We start from the raw sequence: 19,067 nt of genomic DNA on the forward strand, positions 1-19,067 counted from the left end.
TTTAGAAAAGTCACTGGGAGATTTAGTCATAAGCAGCAAACACAGAAAATTCACTGTAACTTAGAACCTGAACTTTAATCAAATATCCTTCAGGGACTCAAGTCTTTATAAAAGAATATCCTGTTTTTTCTTAGACATGGGACAATGGAAAAGAGGATCACATCCTGAGATGCCTTTTGGCGCACTACCAAATAAGGAGTAAAATTTGTGGTGACCATTTGAAATACTTTTTTTTCCTATTTGCATATGATTTCTATAATCCTTTAGAAAGAACTTTGCCATAATCATCTTTTGTTAAATCCTTACAATAAGGCAAGGACACAGGGATACTGAAGCATTCAGTTTTTTTCCAGTAAGTAAAGGGAACCATTAAAATTTTGTGAGCAAGTAAGTTACATGCATAGAGAAGTTAAGGAAGTTGATTCTAGAAAGATATAGTTGAAGAATAAGAAAAAAAATATACAAAGAGATCAGCTATAAAATCATCATATTAACTATTCCAAAGCAACACACACACACACACACACACACACACACACACACACACACACACACGAGGTTACAGGATTTTTTAAATACAAATGTAACAAGGTGGTAAATGAAAAACTTTAAGTTGTAGCTGTAAGATGCAATGCCGATTACACTCTAAAATAGATAAAATTCTACAATGAAAAAATCATCAAAGGAGGATATAGTAACTCTTATGCTAGTCTCAAATGTCCTTACGTTGAGAACATAAGCATGCCAAAAGTTGGAGACATTTTGGAGAATATTTTTCTGTAAAAGCTCTTAATGTGTTACGAATCTTACTATTACAGCACATCATCCTAACCTACCAAGGAGAGCTGGAGAAGATTTCAGCCTCACCTCGAACGAGAGAGGGTAACATAATATGTATTTTCTTTTCTTTTCTTTTTTTTTTTTTGAGATGGAGTCTCATTCTGTCTCCCAGACTGGAGTACAGTGGCACTTTTTCAGCTCACTGTAACCTCTGTTTCCTGGATTCAAGCGATTCTCCTGCCTCAGCCTCCTGAGTAGCTGGAATTACAGGTGCCCATCACCATGCCCAGCTAATTTTTGTATTTTTAGTAGAGACGGGGTTTTACCATGTTGGCCAGGCTGGTCTCAAACTCCTGACCACAGGTGATCTGCCAGCTCAGCCTCCCAAAGTGCTGAGATTACAGGCATGAGCTACCGCGCCCAACCCATAATATGTATTTTCTATAGGTTGGAGAACTCAGAAGTGTAGTGACGGATTTTTTCATACCTGGAACATTTATGCATGATTGACTAAGTGCTTTCATAGCTAATTAAAGGAAAGATTGAGGTTACATTATATAATTTGAACTCACAGTGTTTATGTGGTAATTAATATGTGTCCCATGGACCAGATATAAGCCATTTAGAAGACAGAATATCTCTTGTCTGGGTCAACCTTGGTCCCATTCTGAAGTGCACAGACACACCTCAGGAGAGAGAATCTGAGGGTCCTGATAGAATGCCAGGGGTTCAGGAAGAAGCTAGCAAACTGGTAGAATAGATATGAACTCTGTGTAATGAGAACATCCATAAAAATGTGTGCATTGCTGGGAGGTGGGGGAATGTCGTGGTCTCCAAGAACGCATGAAAGTTGTAAATCTAGGACCACGAACAATAAAGGGGTTTTCCTCTTCTGCCTTTCTCTACTCCAATCCTGAGGGAGCCAGCAATCCCAATTAGGAAGCTGAGGGAGCAGAAACCATAGTCATGGCCTGATAACGAGAGAAAACGTCAACTATGTTTCCCCAGCTGTAGATTTCCCGCCTTCAAGAGGCCTAGATTAGAGGAGGGTCAAAGCTTCAATATCTAACCAGGGCCAGAGTTGGAATTTTCACAGGTCTAAAAATTTAGACCTGTCTAAATTTTTTGAAAAGTAAGGAAAATTTAACCCAGCAGAAAAAATTTTGAAAGTACTCTGAGATGCAAAAAATGATTATTTTTAGTGTACTTTATGAACGTTGCTTATGCAATCTAACATTAACAAAACTAAAAGTCAAGAATTGTAAACTACTAAGAAATGCACAGATGAATAATTACATTTTATGTCTTTGTAGCATTTTATAGTTGTATATGTATTCTCTTATTTGATCCTAAATATTCTGAGGATAAAGTAGAAATAATTTTCTTCATTTTATAGAAGAGTAAACTGAGGATTGGGGTAATGAGTGAGCTATTATATGTGTTGAAGTAGGTTTTAAGTTAGGACCAGAATCCAGATGACTATCACTAAATCTTACCCAAGGGTACAGCTCATTAGGTAAGAAGCAGCCTTTGCGATTTTCCTGAAAGCTGTTTTCACTAATTCATTCAGTAAAAATTACTGACCTTCTACCATGCCTCAGGCATTGATAGGAATTCATCAGGGAAGAAATCAGAGAATCCCACTTCTCGCATAGAACTTTCATTCTAATACAGAAAGGCAGACAATAAACAAAGCAAATAAAAGGATATGTCAGATGGCAAACTTTGTGAAAATATAAATATGGCATGTTAAGAAAGACAACAAGACAGAGACTGTTAGGAGCCAGAGCTGCTGTATGTGATCCGCCCACCTCAGCCTCCCAAAGTGCTGGGATTACAGGCATAAGCCACCATGCCAGGCCCACAATATGTATTTTCTATAGGTTGGAGGACTCAGAACTGTAGTGACTGATTTTTTTCATACCTGGAAAATGTATGCATGATTGACTAAGTGCTTTCATAGCTAATTAAAGGAAAGATTGAGGCTACATTATATTAGTCCATATTAGAGCTGGGCTGAGCAGCAGGGTCAGAGGTGGGTGCAGTTTCAAATAGCAAAGAGGCTATTGCAGCTGGATCAGAGAGCAAAGAAATGTGCTGGGTAGGAGATGATGCTCTGGCACAAGGGAGTGCATGGTCTGAGGAGGAGGTCATATAGGGCCTTCTAAGACCTTACAAAGACTTGGAACTATGAACTATTCTCTATGAACACTATGTGAAGCCATTCACGTGCTTTCAGCAGAAGGGTGATTTTGCCTGACTTAACTGGTTTTGATTTTGTTTTTTAAGATAATTCTAGCTGATATGTGAGAATAGATGACAACAAGCCATGGCAGGAGTGAGAAGACCAGTGTGGAGACTACTGTAATAATGGTCCAGCAAGAGCTAGGGTGGCAGTCGAGGTGCAGAGGCATGTTTTCCTCTTTTTCAACTTTTTATTCTGCAGGTGATCCTTCACCAGTCTCATTTTGCATTTCCGTAGGTCACATTGGTTCAATTTGTAACAAAAGATGCCTCAATGACAAAATTGTTTGCTACATGGAGGGATTCCTCACTCCCATGTCTGGAAAGGAAATCTTGCAGGTCATGACCATTTAAGATAACCCTTAACCATCCTTTGTAGTTCACTCTGCCTTTGCACCATCATCCTGTCAGCAGATTTCTCTATCACTGAATGCTATTTATTTTCTTTATAGCACTCATTATAAATTGTAACTGTACATTTATGTAAGTATTTATGCAGTTATTGTTCATTTTTCTCACTAGGCTCTATGCCTGCAGAAGGCAGGATCTCTCTCTGTTTTATTTCTATTTATGGAATGCCTAGCCTACAATTTGACACAAAGCAGTTAATCCAAATTACATATGAATGAATAGAAATAGTTTGACTTTTACTTTACTTCTAAGGTATCCCAGATATCTTTCTCTTATCTCTATTTTGAAAAGCTAAGGAAAATATCTGAATGATTTCATTTTTAAAAGAAAAATTATTTAATTGAGGAAGAAAGAGAATACCATCCCCTCATTTTCCAACTACATTGATTATATTTTTGTGGTACTCAGAATAATATCCCCTCCAAACATATCCGTGCCCCAGTCCTCCAAACTTATGCATATGTTACATTCTTGAGGAGTGTAATGGGGAAGGAGTAATTACATGGGAAAGAGGAATAAAAGGCTATAATTATCTGGCTTTAAAATGGGTGATTGAGGATTATCTGGGTAAGCCCAGTGTAATAAAATGGGCCCTAAAAGGGAAAAGGGGGAGACAGAAGGGAGATGAGAGGGACGTGCCCTAAGAAAGCCCGGTCCTGCAATTGCTGAATTTCAAGATGGAGGGAGTGTACCATGAGTGAAGAAATGTGGATGCCTTTACAAGTTGGCAATGCCTCTCAGTTTAAAGCCAGCAAGATAACAAAAGCCTCAGATAGCTGCAAGGAACTGAATTCTACCAACAATTGCATTATCTAAAGATAAATTTTCCTTTTCATTCTCAAAGAATGTAGCTGTGCAGGCACCTTGATTTTAGCCTGGTGAGAAACATTTGGGACTCACTTAGTATTCATTTAGCTGTTTCACTTTATATAATGCAGGATCTGTAGATACTATAATGCAAATTAAGATCTTTATGATTAGCATCTTTGAAAAAAAATAATTTTTCTTATTTTTTGTTTTTTTCAAACTTCATATATTTTTGTAACTATTTTGAAACATAATAGCTGATATTATCAGAATATATTTGCACTTGAAAACTGTTTCCTCATATTTTTATCATAATATTAATATTATTAAAAAATTGCAGTGGCATTGATAGTAACCAGTAAAATCAAGATTTAAATGTAGAAAAAAATGTTCTAGACACAGTTAAATCTTAATTATGCCATTTGCTTAACAAGGCACTTTGTAATACCTTCGATTACACCAAAGGCACTTTGAGGTTTTATTGTTGTATTATTGTTATTATTTTACACTTTCTGTTCTACAATTATAACTGAAAGCTACAAGATTGGGTTTCAGGAAATGAGAAAAGTTGAAAAGCAATTTTACTGTAACTTCTCAGAAGAATTACTAGCAGATTTAAGAAAAAAGAAGTAAATAATCATTACCAAAATTAGGAATGTGAATAATTCATGAATTTCATTTCATATCACTTTTCATTTCTACAAGATTTTAGGTACAATATGAAAAATGCTCATAGACATCTAACATTTGCCCGAGTGACAGACTATATCTTCCTGTCTTTTTCTTCCATGTACCAGTAGGAACCAAGAAACTTTGAAGCATATTCAAAGAATTCTGTTTCTTTGGTAGGAAGGCTGGCTGTGCATAAAGGCTGGCTCCTGCTGCATGGTTAGAATCTTGAGATATAATTTAGCTTTTCAGAAAAAGACATCATGTACGTGTCACAAAGTCTAGTCTCTGAATTTTTTTTTGTTTCTTATTTGCTGAAAAATACCTATTCTACTTCCTGAGGCAAGTTCATATGTTTAAAAGTATAACAGGTTTATTGAGTTATAAATCAAATTCCATAAAGTTTATGCTTTCAACATGTAAAATTCAGTGCTTTAAATATATCCACAAAGTTATTCAACCCTCAGGGCTATCTATTTTAAGTATATTTTCATCACTCTAAGAAGAAACTCTACATCCAATAGCAGTCACCCCCCACATCCCCCTTTTCTCAGCCTCTGACAACCGTTAGTCTACTTTATCTTTCTATGAACTTGCCTATTCTAGACATTTCACATAAAGGGAAACATACAGTATGTAATCTTTGTAACTGGCTTCATTCACTTAGTATTATATTTTTAAGATTTACCTCTGTTGTAGCATGAACTGATACTTCCATTCCTTTTCATTGATAAATAATATTCCATTTTCTGGGTGCACCATATTTTATTTATCCATTGATTAATTCATAAGCATTTCAGTTGTTTCCACTTTTCCTCTATTATGAATAATGCTGTTATGAACTTTTGTGAGCAAGATTTTATGTGGACATAACTTTTTTCATTTCTGTTGGATGTATATATACCTAGGAATAGAAATGATCCTTCCTTTGGTAACTCTATGTTAACATTTTCAGGAACTACTAAGTTAGTTTCCAAAGTGACCATACTGTTTAGGTCTCCATTGGCAATATATGAGGGTTCAACTTACCCACATGTTCACCACCACTTATTTCATGTTATTTGTTATCATTATTATTATTGCTGCTGCTGCTATTATTATCATAATCCTAGTGGACATGAGGTGATATCTCATTATAGTTTTGATTTGCATAGTTATAATAACTAATAACAAGCATCTTTTCCTGTGCTCATTGGCCATTTATAGATCTTCTTTGGAGAAATGTCTATTCAAATTTTTTGATCATTTTAAATTGGGTTATTTTTCTATATTTTTAGGTTGTAAATCTTCTTTATATACATTGGATACAGATCCTTTATCAGATCTATGATTTGCTAATATTTTCTACCCCTCTGTGGGTTTTTTTTTTCCACTTCCTTGATGTTATCATTTCTCGAATAAGAGTTTTATATTTTTTTGAATCTATACTTCTTTTGTGCTTAGAAATTTTATTGTATCTTAGAGTCTTAGCTCTTACATTTAGATCTATGATTCCTTTTGAGTTAATTTTTGTATGTAATATGATGTAGTGGCCCAAGTTTTTTCTTTTGCATGAGACATCCAGTTATTCCAGTTCCATTTGTTGAAACATCTATTCTTTCCCTATTGAATGGTCTTGACCCTTTGTTGAAATACAATTGACTATAAATATGAGTTCTTATTTCTGACCTCTTAATTTGATTCCATCAGTACATATCTTTGTCCTAGTACCAGTCCCCACTATCTTGATACCTGTAACTTGTGGCTATTTTGAAATTACAATGTGTGAGATCTCCAGTTTTGCTCTTTTTCAGGATCATGTTGACTCTTCTGAGTCCCTTGCATTTCCATGTGAACTTTATGATCATCTGTATGATAAGCAGTTAGGATTTTGATGGGGATTGTGTTGAATCTGTAGATCAATTTGGAAAGCATTGCATTTAAACAGTATTATCTTCCAATCCATGAGCATGTCTTTCCACTTACTTAGATCTTATTTAATTTCTTTCAAAAATATTTTGTCGTTTCCAGTGTACAAGTCTTACTCTTGTTAAATATATTTCTATTTTGTTCTTTTTGATACTATTGTATTGAAAATACATTTTTGACATTGCTTTAAATTTATTAAATTTATTTTTATTAAATTTATTTTGATTGTTCATTGCCAGTATGTAGAAATATAATTGATTTTTGTACATTGATCTTGTGCCCTAAAACCTATGTGAAGCAGATACAGTTTTTTTGTATGTACTGTATTGCCAATTTTAAATCAAATATGGAGTGGCTAATAAAACGTTTACTCCTAAGCTTTATTTCTTTATTAAAGCTTATAATAATTTCTTTAAACAGAGGAAGTATTTACCTAATACCTTCTGCTTCCATAGCCATCAATAGATCTTTTAGTGTATAAAGCAAAATGGATTTAAAAAGATATTCAATATGATCTCTAGTCTCTATAAGCTTATTATCTAGTGGAAAAGGGGATACAGATGCATAAATGTTTACATGTAGTGTTACAGGTCCCATAGTTGATGCATAAAACAAACTAGTAAGTTATCTACCCTGTTTGAAGGTAGATTTACCTGTCCTTTTATGCTTAGAAAGAAACTCATTGTATTTTGTTTTGCTTAACTCAGAATTTTAATTAAGTAAGTAATCTTTGAAAATAGAATAACATGTCCAATTATTTTGCTTGCAAAATGCTGATAATAGTAACAAAATGAAACATAGGTAGATACTTGACACTGGCAAAGTTAGCATACTTGTAAATAAAGGTTTAACAGTTCATATACTTTATCTTTCCACTATAAATGTTTTAAGCAGCTTTTTAACTTATTAAACATGGTTCAATTTAATTTTATGTCAAAAATCACAAGATATTTGGGCTTTAAACTTTCCATCATCTTATTGTCTTTAATAATATCTCTGTAGTCAGTTAATATTTGAAGCACTTTTTGGCTATTTGCTATGAAAACTTTAAAATAACTATAGTTAATTTTAATATACAGTGATTATTTTAAAATACATCTATTATGTAATTATTCTTTACTCTTGCTTTCTAAATTTAATTACACATTCAACATATTAGCTAAGTATAAATATGATATGCATATTTTTATTACATGTATTTAAGTAAAGCCTCTCTTATTTAAAACCACCACTCCTATCCCCACTTCACCCCATTCATACATTTGTTATTCCTAAAGTATCTGCCCATCTGTGCATCTGTTAGTCACTGTCATAGTGTCTGGAATAGTAAGTATTTATAGTGTTTTCAAAGGAATGAATGAATGAATGAACAGAGGGAACATGTACTGAATTTTCAAGGAAGTGTAGATCACTATGAAACTGAGTATTGAGAGAAGTTTCTAAAGACACTATTAGACACAAAAAGATTTGTAGGATTTCAATGATTAGAGAAGAAAAGACAAGGGATTTGAGGTATGAACAAGGGTATGGTGGTGAAAATGTGATTGCATCTGAAGAAAATGAGCAGATAAATTTGACTGGATTAGACACAGACATGGGCACTATGTGGTCCTACCAAATTTTACACACCACCTGTTTTTGGTTTTGTTTGTAAATGAACTTTTATTGGAACATATCTACCTACATCTGTTTATGTACTGTCTATGACTGCTTTTGTGCTAAAATGGCAGAGTTGAGTAGCTGAGAGAGACTGTAGCCTACATGACCCACAAAGCTTAAAATATTTACTATCGGGCCCTTTACAGGAAGAGCTGCTAATCTCTGTGTTAGAACATCATGAAAGGAAGGAATGGGAAATAAGATTAGGGAGTTGTCATGATGCTAGAACACAGAGCATTAAAAGGTATAGCTGAAGAGTTTGGACTCTATTTGCACTATAGAGGAGCAATGTGTATCAAGTTGGTAGTGCACCCTGGCAGCAACATATGAGGTCGACTACAACAAGGAGAGACAACCTGGAGGAAGACCAGTTAGCCAACTACTAAGTGTGGGAGATGAGAAAGACCTGAACTATTGTGACAGAAACCAGGGAAAGGAAACGGAGTGATGGTGGTAGTAAGAACATTAGATGTGGACCTACACATAGAACAATAAATCATCAGTGGGACTCACTGAGAATGGGAAGCAATGGGTGGGAACAGGGAAACATCAATAATGATTTCCAGGTTCCATAGTAGGTTACTGGAAGGATAGTAGTGCTCATGACAAAAACTGAGAAAACTACAGGATAATTTGACTTTGAAGAAATAATTTTCCTTAAAAAAAAATATGTTATTAAGTGAAACAAGACACCTCAATAGAGATGTCTGGTAGGTAATCAGAAATGGGAGACTGGTGCTTGAAAGGAAAGACTGAAGTAGTGGTAAGGGTTTGAGAGATAGTGGTTAAAACCATGAGAGTAAGTGAGATATCCGAGGAAGAAATGGTTATGGTGCAACATGGGGTGGAGGAATGGCTCTTAGTGCTAGGGAATGCTAATGTCTAATGGGCATGAGGAAGAAATGGTGATACAGGATGAGAAGCAAAAGTTTATGGACAGAACAAAGCATCCCATTATCCAGAAAATAGTTTCAGGATGAAGGATGCAATTCATTCAATTAAACCTTATTTGAGTATATAATGAATCTATAAAAAAGGTTTTAAGCAGCTCATAGTCCATTGAAGAAAACATAATTTTAACTGGAAGAAAAAATAGTTTTACAGATGTAGGAAAAAATCTTATTATAAGATCATAGGAAGAACAATTTTGCATAAGGAAGTTAAAGATTATTTCATAATGACTTTGATGTCTTCAAAGGTGGTTTTGTGAACAGAAAAAAACTATGTAGGAGTTTCTTTGCCTTTAAAAATTAATGTACAATTTATTAAAGTTGCAAACCAAAATGTCTCCCTTATTAAACGTCTAGCTTTATAAACCTTTAGTTTCAGTCTCTCTCTCCCTCTCTCCTCTCCTCTCCTCCCTCTCCCTATCCACTCATTGTTTTAACAATCACTTTTAAATCTGAATAATATTGGTATCATTTAAACAATTAAACACCTTCAAATTAAAAACCACATTTATAAATTAATTATATTTGGTTACCCTTTTAAAGCACTACACTTTAGTTACATAAATAACAAAACGTCCCAAATATTTTAATAATTCTAATAAATGTTTAAGTATATGGCATCTTGAGTTTTATAAGTTCCAATACTATGTATACAATTAATAAAATTTTTACTTTAAAATTACATGTCTAAATTAATCAGTTGTATATTACTTCACTTAGGCACACTACGAGTACACAAAATACTGAATTTACTAGAACATAAAATGGCAATATATCTGACATCAGTATATTAATGTCTTTGGTTTTATTCTTGTAAACATTTCTGTTACTCTTTAGGTTTGAAAGAAGCTTATCCATCAAAACAAAAAGTAGGTAATCCTAAGCAATTTGAGGGATATTCAGCATGATATTGACAGGTTTTTGTTCAGCATTATTTTGGAACATACTGAGATCTAGAAGTAATTTTTAATGTAATTCTATAAATTGGAAGAACTCGGGTAATACAGGTCTCTGATCTAATTATATAAGTCAAGAAACTATGCCTACATTTAAATGTTTGCTTGAATTTTAGATATTTCAACTCCGGAGATATAAAAATGATTTTGCTTCATTTAACTTTAAAGACCTTTGAACTTCATGGAGACCTTTACTTTTTTACATATCTTCAATATGCACACAGTTACTATGTATTAAGAATGGCAGTCAAGTTCATTCTGAATATATCTCATTGGACACATACGGTTAGAAAACATAGTCACACTAAATTTAGGGCTCTGTGATACTTTCTATCAGGATCTTAGTATGAGCAAAGCAAGCATAGTATACATGACTGGAAAAATTAGCTTCCATTTTGAAGGGCATTGTATGTGAAACTGCAAAGTTTGTATTTTACAGTATGTGACAGGTTTTTGTGAGTGCAAAGCAAAATGTATATTGTAGCAATGTGAGGGATCACTTAGAGAAGCACTAATGTTTGGCAGGGAGCAGAAGTACAAGCAAAAAATAGTGAGTGCTAGGTTGAAGACTATGGAAGCCAGGAGAAGTTTGGTATCTGTAATAGGATTTTGTGACCTATTGATTGCAAGGCTGAGAGATAGAGAACAATCAAAACAACATGGAAATTTAGATTTTGGAAGATTTGGAGAATCATATTATCATTAACTGGGCCCTCTTTAGGGAGTCCTCAGTGGCTTGTCTTCCTGCCATTGCACTGCTCAACCCTTTTTTTTTTTCTTTCTTTTTTTTTTTTTTTGAGATGGAGTCTTGCTCTGTCATTCAGGCTGGCTGGAGTGCAGTGGAGTGATCTCGGCTCACTGCAAGCTCCGCCTCCTGGGTTTACACCTTTCTCCTGCATCAGCCTCCTGAGCAACTGGGACTACAGGTGCCCACCACCACGCCTGGCTAATTTTTTGTATTTTTTTTTTTTTTTTTTTTTTTTAGTAGAGATGGGGTTTCACTGTGTTAGCCAGAATGGTCTCGATCTCCTGACCTCGTGATCCGCCTGCCTCGGCCTCCCAAAGTGCTGAGATTACAGGCGTAAGCCACCACTCCCGGCCCCAACACTTTAAATAGTTACCACTATCTGGCCATGCACCACATTTTATTTTCTAGTTTTATGCATTATTATTGCACAGGCATAAATAATTATATATAAATACATGAGAAATACTTTCTATGTTACTTTCTGCCTTATAGGCTTCTGTTGAATTATGAAACTGGTAGGCTATAAACATTATCTTAAGTTTTGGAAAATGTTTTCTAAGAAAGATAAATGGTGAATTTAATATTAAATAAATTTCCCCAGGATAATGCATTTATCTATTTTTTATTTTCTGTACTCTTCGGTTTTCATATATCTTGGTTTATGATTCTGTATTCTCTTGAGTATATGGTTTACATCCCCCTTATTGAGTAGGTGCTTTCTATTTTATGGCTTAAATGAGGGAGGAGGATTTTTGTTATCTGGTTAATCCTGACTATGGGAAATAGATTATGTAACAGTCAACCACTTTTAGTGATCTCTTAAGAGTCTTGCAGAAAATCTAATTTTCAAAGATACAAGTAATTATTCATTTATAATAATATTGCAGTTATAGCTGGCTCTTCTTTATTGTGGTTTATTGGTCTGAGGATAATAAAGTACTATATTCAGTAGTCAACAAATATTTGACTCCTACTATATCCAAAACTCTGTTCTAGGCCCAGAACACAGAATGTACAGAATACATAAAAATAACCAAAAATCCCCACCCTGTGGATGTGGTTTACAGTCAGGTGAAGGCAGAGAGACAAATAAATACACACATATACCCATACACAAACTAAATATAAACATATACACACATGTACGATACATGATACTGTTTTGATAACTGCTTTAAAGAAAAATGAAGCAGAGAAGAAGAAGAATAATAAATGAGGGGCATGGGAGCATGAGAGGAGTGGAGAGTCACAGTACAACTAGAGAAGGCCTCAGAGAGAAGATACAGATATTTGGGAAAATTTGGAAGGAAGTGGGGGAAATAAATGACAGTGATCAGAGGAAAATATTTGACATGGATAAGAAACAGCAAATGCTAAGGTTCTGAGGTTGCCTAAGCAAAGTGTCCTTGAGGAACAAAGGCAAGGATGCCAGTATGGGTGTATCTGAAGAGGGGAGCAAGAGTGGAAGTCAGAGAAGAAAGGGGGAGAGAGCAGTCATTGCAGGACTGATGGGCCATTTTAAAATGTCGACTTTAAGCTACATGTTGAGGCATTGAAGAGTTTGAAAATATGACTGATGTAATTTAACTTATATTTTTAGCAGAATCAAGGCTACAAAATGAATGGAAAAACTAGGTCTTGAACCTAAGCAATCTAAGTCTCTAGACTTTGCCAGTGCAATTCACGTAATATAGTGAAGCAATCTTACAGAACTTGAAGTTTGGGAAATTTAGGTCTTCATCTTGCCTTTGAATAGTTCCAGAGCTGCGTAGTTGGGTGAGTATTTTCTCTACTCTGAGAGACCTAAATATGTAATATAAGAAGTTCCTTCTTGCTTAAAATTCCTCATTCTACATTTTCAAAACCTTGACTATATATAGAGAAAGATAGGAATCATGTAAATCTTTTTCCTATAGATAAGACTTATGATTAATTTATTTTATAATATTATAAAATAACAAGTTACAACCCTCTAGAAAATTAGCAAAGTCTATTGTATAAAAGATCAGTGCCAAAAAGCAAGCAAACCAAACTAACCTCTTTTATTCACTAGTCTTACCATTACATTTGAAGTTTATGTATACAATTGAAGTAGAATAATAGAACAAAAAATATTCTTGTATTTTCATTCTATTTTTCCCTTGGTGGAGTGGAGAAAACAGAAGAAATATGAGTTGTTTTTATTTCTTTCATTTTACATTTTTGAATGCCACATTATTCTTTAATATGAGCTCTTGAAATTGATTCTACTACATAGAGTAGGCTACAAAGTTTAAACCAATCTATAAGGTAGAAAATTCATGTTCATTTCCTTTAAGGATCTCTTTGCTTTAAAAAAATTTTGGCAGCAAAATGTCAACTTTTGTGTAAGTCTTATCTCAGGTAGTACACAAAATTAAAAGTACCTGCCTTAGTCCATTTTGGGCTGCTATGACAGAATGCCAGAGATTGGGTAGTTTCTAAAATACATAACTTTATTTATTGTAGTTCTAGAAACTGGGAAGTTCAAGATCAAGGAGTCTGCATCTGGCAAGGTTCTTCTTGCTGCATCATCTTATGGCAAAAAACATAAGAGCAGAAGAGCATGCTAAAAGTGGAATGAGATAAGGATCAAATTCATCCTTTTATCAGGAACCTACTCTCCAGATAACTGACTCACATTTGTGATAATGGCATTAATCAATGATAGCAGAGTCTTCATGAACTAATTACCTCTTGGACATTCCACCTCTCACTATTGTTGCATTGGGGATTAATATTCCAACACATGAGCTTTTGAGGACACATTCAAATCATAGTAGTACCTGTGTTAATCTGTTCTTGTGTTACTTATAAAGGAAAACTTGAGGCTAGGTAATTTATAAAGAAAAGAGTTTTAATTGGCTCATGGTTCTCCAGGCTGTACAGGCAAGGTTCCAGCATCTGCTTTTGGTGAAGGGCTCAGGAAGCTTTCCATATTGGCAGAAGGCAAAGCATGAACACGCATGTCACCAACAAGAGGGGAAGCAAGAGTTGAAAGTGGAGGTGCCACACTCTTTTAAACATCCAACTCTCACAGGAACTCAGAGGAAGAACTCACTCATTACTATGAGGAGGGCACCAAGCCATTCAGGAAGGATCTGCACCAATGACCTAAACAGCTCCCACCAGGTCCCATTCCCAATGCTGGGAATCACAGTTCAACATGAGATTTGGAAGGAACAAATATCCAAACTGTATCATACCCAAAGCAGTTAACAATCTTGGGCAACCTCTTAGGTCCATCCACAGCCACTTGCCCTGCCTAATTTCACAAAGCATTTTTGAAATTTGTGTTCACGGTGTATGAGAAGGGAAAGGATGCTATCTTAAATGTTATGTAGTGTTTCATTTTATTAATGTAATCACATATGACCTAATATCCACAACCACTGATATTAATTTTGATCAAAGGTGCTTTTAAAAACTACAAATGAACCTTGTTTTCTTTTGGGAACATACATGGGTTTATATATAATCCTAACTCCCAAATTCTTGCCCTGTCTCTGCTCCAATGAGTTATCAATGCCTAACGTATCAGAATCACCTGAGAATTTCACAAAAATTACAAATTCCTGAATACACAACCGAGAAAAGATATCAAAATATCTGAAAATGAAGCCTATGAATGTATATTTTAATAATGCCAAATTTTTATAAATTTTAAGGTCTATCAGCTTGGAGAATGTATAGGTGCCGTTAATCCTCATTGCCCCAGGACATTGGCACACTGACACTGAGTAGTCAGGGCTCGAGGGTGGTTCACTGGTGCAATGAGAAGAATGTATATACTACTTCTGACTTTCCTGATGTATTGCCTACTTTTTCAAAATAAGTAAATCCCCATACGTGGCTAAGCAAGCAGTTTCAGGTTTTTTGGAAAACTGAACTGGGAGTTTAGTGACCCCTGAACTTCACTACTCTTTCAGAAAACAAATACATTCCAATGGCCTTAGAGAATTCATTAACATTCCAAAACTTATCTGCAGGTAGTAGTTTACATTGGAGGACCGAGCTCAATCTCTATAATATTTTGTGTCATAGAAGTATATTAATGGTTACACTATGTAGTTCCAAGTATTAAACATTTTATAGTTTGGTTTCACTGTTCATTACTTTTAAACTAGCAATCATTTTTTCACATCTAGTTTGATTTTCTCTTCCTTACACGATGACAGATTTTCTACTTTTTCTTATCTTTTTACTGGCAGCTTCTTGTCTCCTTTTATTAATGTTTAAGTCTTCAATTTACAGCCCTAATTTACCTATATAATGATAGCTTGATTCTTTTGTGTCTAAGGGAGGAAATGAAAACATAGCAATGTTTTTTTGCTCTTTTTTACTTCCCATTTCTTTAAATATAAATTGAAAATATTAGAAGAGCTAAATCCAACCACTAAAGTCTGTCATCACATGGAAACACAGAGGGAAACAACACACGTTGGGACACACACTAGAGGGTGCAGGGTTGGAGGAGGGAAAGGATCGGGACAAACCACCAATGGGTACTAGACTTAATGCCTGGGTGATGAAATAATCTGTGCAACAACCGCCTATGACACACGTTTACCTGTGTAACAAACTTGCACATGTACCCCTGAACTTAAAGATTAAAAATAATAATTAAAATATATAATAAATTAATAAATAAAAGCACATTTTTTCAATTATGTGACTACAACAGAAGGATTTTTATCTTCAATTTCCCCACTCCACCTTTGTTTGAAGATAGCATGAAATCTTAGAGTCTATAAATATACATTATTTTGTTTGCATAATTATACCAAATTTAAAATAGTTATATAGTGACAAAATGTATACATTATATAGAGGAAAAATATAATTAAATAATTTTTATGAAATCTATGGATAACAATACAGTTAGAATAATAAAGGACATATTGTATTATATTTTGGTACATATTTAACTTTTTAAGGAGACTTGGTTCCTTGAATGTAAATCAGTCATTATGTCAACAACATCTGGGCCATATACATACTCAGTAAATATTGAATGAATGAGTGAATGAGTGAGTGGATAGGTGAATAAGTAAATGAATGCTAATTGCAAAACTGAAAGAAATGATACATCAGTGATATTTCAATATTTTAATTTTTTTAAACCAAAGGAAACTTTTGGTCTCTCAGTATCTCATCTGACTTCATATACTATACCAACAATCACAGACAAAGTGGTATAGTTAAAAGCACCCTATGTAATTGTGTATCCAATAGGTAATACCTAGTTTTCCAGAGAGCATTTTGTAATAAAAATATTTCTCAAGTAAATTCATGATAACCTGAATGGTATTTTTCACGTCACTGCATGAGTCTGTGAACTTAAGTTCCCTTAAAGACCAACTTTTTTATAGAACATTAGAATTCTTCAAGTTTGAGAAACCCTATATGCCCTGATACCTCTCCTTTGGCAAACTGTGTATAGGTGCTTCTTGTTATTTTGTATTTCTGTATAGGAAAGATAGTGAATCTTCTGTATATAAACCTGTATCATGAAAAAGGAAAAAAAAAAAAAAAACACACACATGCATTAAAAAATGAGAAATAATCAAGAAGTACTTGTTTAAACCCCAAGTCTTAATAAAATTTGCCTGTCCTACTGGACATATTAGAAACAATATTAAACAGCTGACACTGTGAAATTCCAGTGATGTTTAAAATATAGATGAATATACATTTTTCTGTGTTTACTATTTTTATAGAATATTTTATGTAAGAAAGGGAAAGTAAGTATAAACTCTCAATTTGTCTAACAGCAAGTGAAGTCTTTAAAAACTTGTTTAAAATTAGTGATATAATAATGTTGTAAATGCTAAAATATGAATTAAAATTCTGTCTTTTTAAATAAGCATTTGAAGTGATATGAAAGTCAAGAATTGATGGTATTAGTATAATTATTTCTACTGCTATAGGGATAAGATTGCATAATTGGTAATCATACAATTTATATTGCTTGAAAATAAAATCCTGCACTCTGAATTTGATCTACAAAGACATCTTTCAAAATCCTGGGAAAGTGAACTTTAGTCTACTTAAATTATTTTGTATTAAGAGTAATAGGCTTTAAGTATCAATAAACTTTATAGTTTATTTGGAGTGAAATTATAATTTATGCCTACATGTATCAAAATTTCAAAAAACAATACATGTCAGAAAAAAACTTTTCCTGCATATAGAATATGCCATTGATTTTATGTAAAATATTTCAGTAAGTCATGACTGATGTAAAAATCAAACATAAACAGGAGTATTATGTAAGCAGAAAACTTATATAGATTATAAAAATAGACTCTGAGTTAGTTGTTCTCTGAAGTCATTATTTGTAAATTAAGATTATTAGAATATTGACCTGACAAGAATAAATGAACCAAGTGTAGCCTATTAGGAAGATGGATTAACCAGAAAACTTAGATTAAGCCAATAAAATCTGTATCAATGATTGGCTCCCAGTATTACCAGACAAGTTCATTTGTCCCATGTCCAAACTTAGTACTATTTACAAATTCATCTTCTGTTTATGGACTGAATCTGCATTCTAGTTTTAAGAACTGCATAATCCTTCCAGGGTTCATATTACCCTTCCTCACCTCTTTCTGCTTTGCCATCAACTTCGCCTGGGAGCTTCCTTGCCATAACTTCCCCCAGCCTCACTCACCAACAAACACTAATATTGTCTTACCAAAACACGCTCTATCACTTAAGAACCATCTGGAAGACCATCACCTGCGGAAACTTCAATTGTGAGCCCCTCAGTGGGGAAAAGCTTTCGCACGCGCGCGCGCGCGTGTGTGTGTGTGTGTGTGTGTGTGCGTGTGTGGCCTGCAAAGGATTTCTCACATTAGTTGTGGAATTTATCTTAATGCAACCAGAATTAGATATATCATCATTAGATGAGCCCCTTCCGCAGGACTATTCTTTGCCTTCTGAAAGCATTATTTTCCAAATTATATTCTTTTGAACAAAGTTCAGCATTCTTCTGAAATTAATAGAGGACTAAAATCTCTACAGAAAAATTAGAATAATATTATACAATCAGTGCTTTGACTTCATTCTAGTTGAAGTGATTTATTCTTAAGCTGAGAAAAATGATAGTACTATTGTGAAATCAAGGTAAGAAAAATATATATGATACCCAGCATTATCCTTCAATCATAGTAGATATGCAGTAAAAATTGTTCTCCTTCTATTTCTTATATCTTAAGTGAGAAAAAATTGAAAAGAAAGGTAAGCAGATACTGTAGCTTAGCCACCAAGTAATTGATTAAGTTGATTACCCTATTGGGAAAAAAATATCATTATAGAGTTATAAAGTCTTATGAAGAATGTTGGGAAAATTGTTTTCCTGTCATTTAATTTTTACTATTTATGAGAGAAAGTCTGGATTAGAAAAGTGGGAAGAAGGAAGTATCAAGTCTTACCTGAATTACTTGTTTATCCAAGGCAACAGTGATAGTAGAACTGGGAGCCTCACTTTAGACAGGTAGAAAATTGCAGAGGAAAGAGTTGCCACAGTGCTATCCTAAGGCATGGTCAGACAGACCCTCAAGATTAGTTTCAAACAAACCCTCTGTTATTATTATCATACCATCTCTAGTAGTGCTACAGGCACTGAGAGAAGACACTATGTCTTCGGAGCATTTTCTATGACAAGAAGAAATTCAGAAAAATTATACTGAATTTAGGGAGGATTAGAAGAGTTTAATGAAAAGACAGTTGCTTTTATTATTATTATCATTATTATTATTATTATACTTTAAGTTCTAGGGTATGTGTACACAACATGCAGGTTTGATACATATGTGTACATGTGCCATGTTGGTGTGCTGCACCCATTAACTCGTCATTTATATTAGGTATGTCTCCTAATGCTATACCTCCCTCTTCCCCTCACCCCAGGAC

At 34.2% G+C, this 19,067-nt stretch overlaps 1 protein-coding gene across 2 annotated transcripts in view; it reads left to right on the forward strand.

The window, feature by feature from the left end:
* Positions 1–19,067, forward strand: part of GRID2 (glutamate ionotropic receptor delta type subunit 2) — a 1,491,924-nt gene that overhangs the window by 987,140 nt on the left and 485,717 nt on the right. The window lies entirely within an intron of this gene.

Source organism: Piliocolobus tephrosceles, chromosome 3 (assembly GCF_002776525.5).
Source record: "Piliocolobus tephrosceles isolate RC106 chromosome 3, ASM277652v3, whole genome shotgun sequence".
Classification (NCBI taxonomy): Eukaryota; Metazoa; Chordata; class Mammalia; order Primates; family Cercopithecidae; genus Piliocolobus; species Piliocolobus tephrosceles.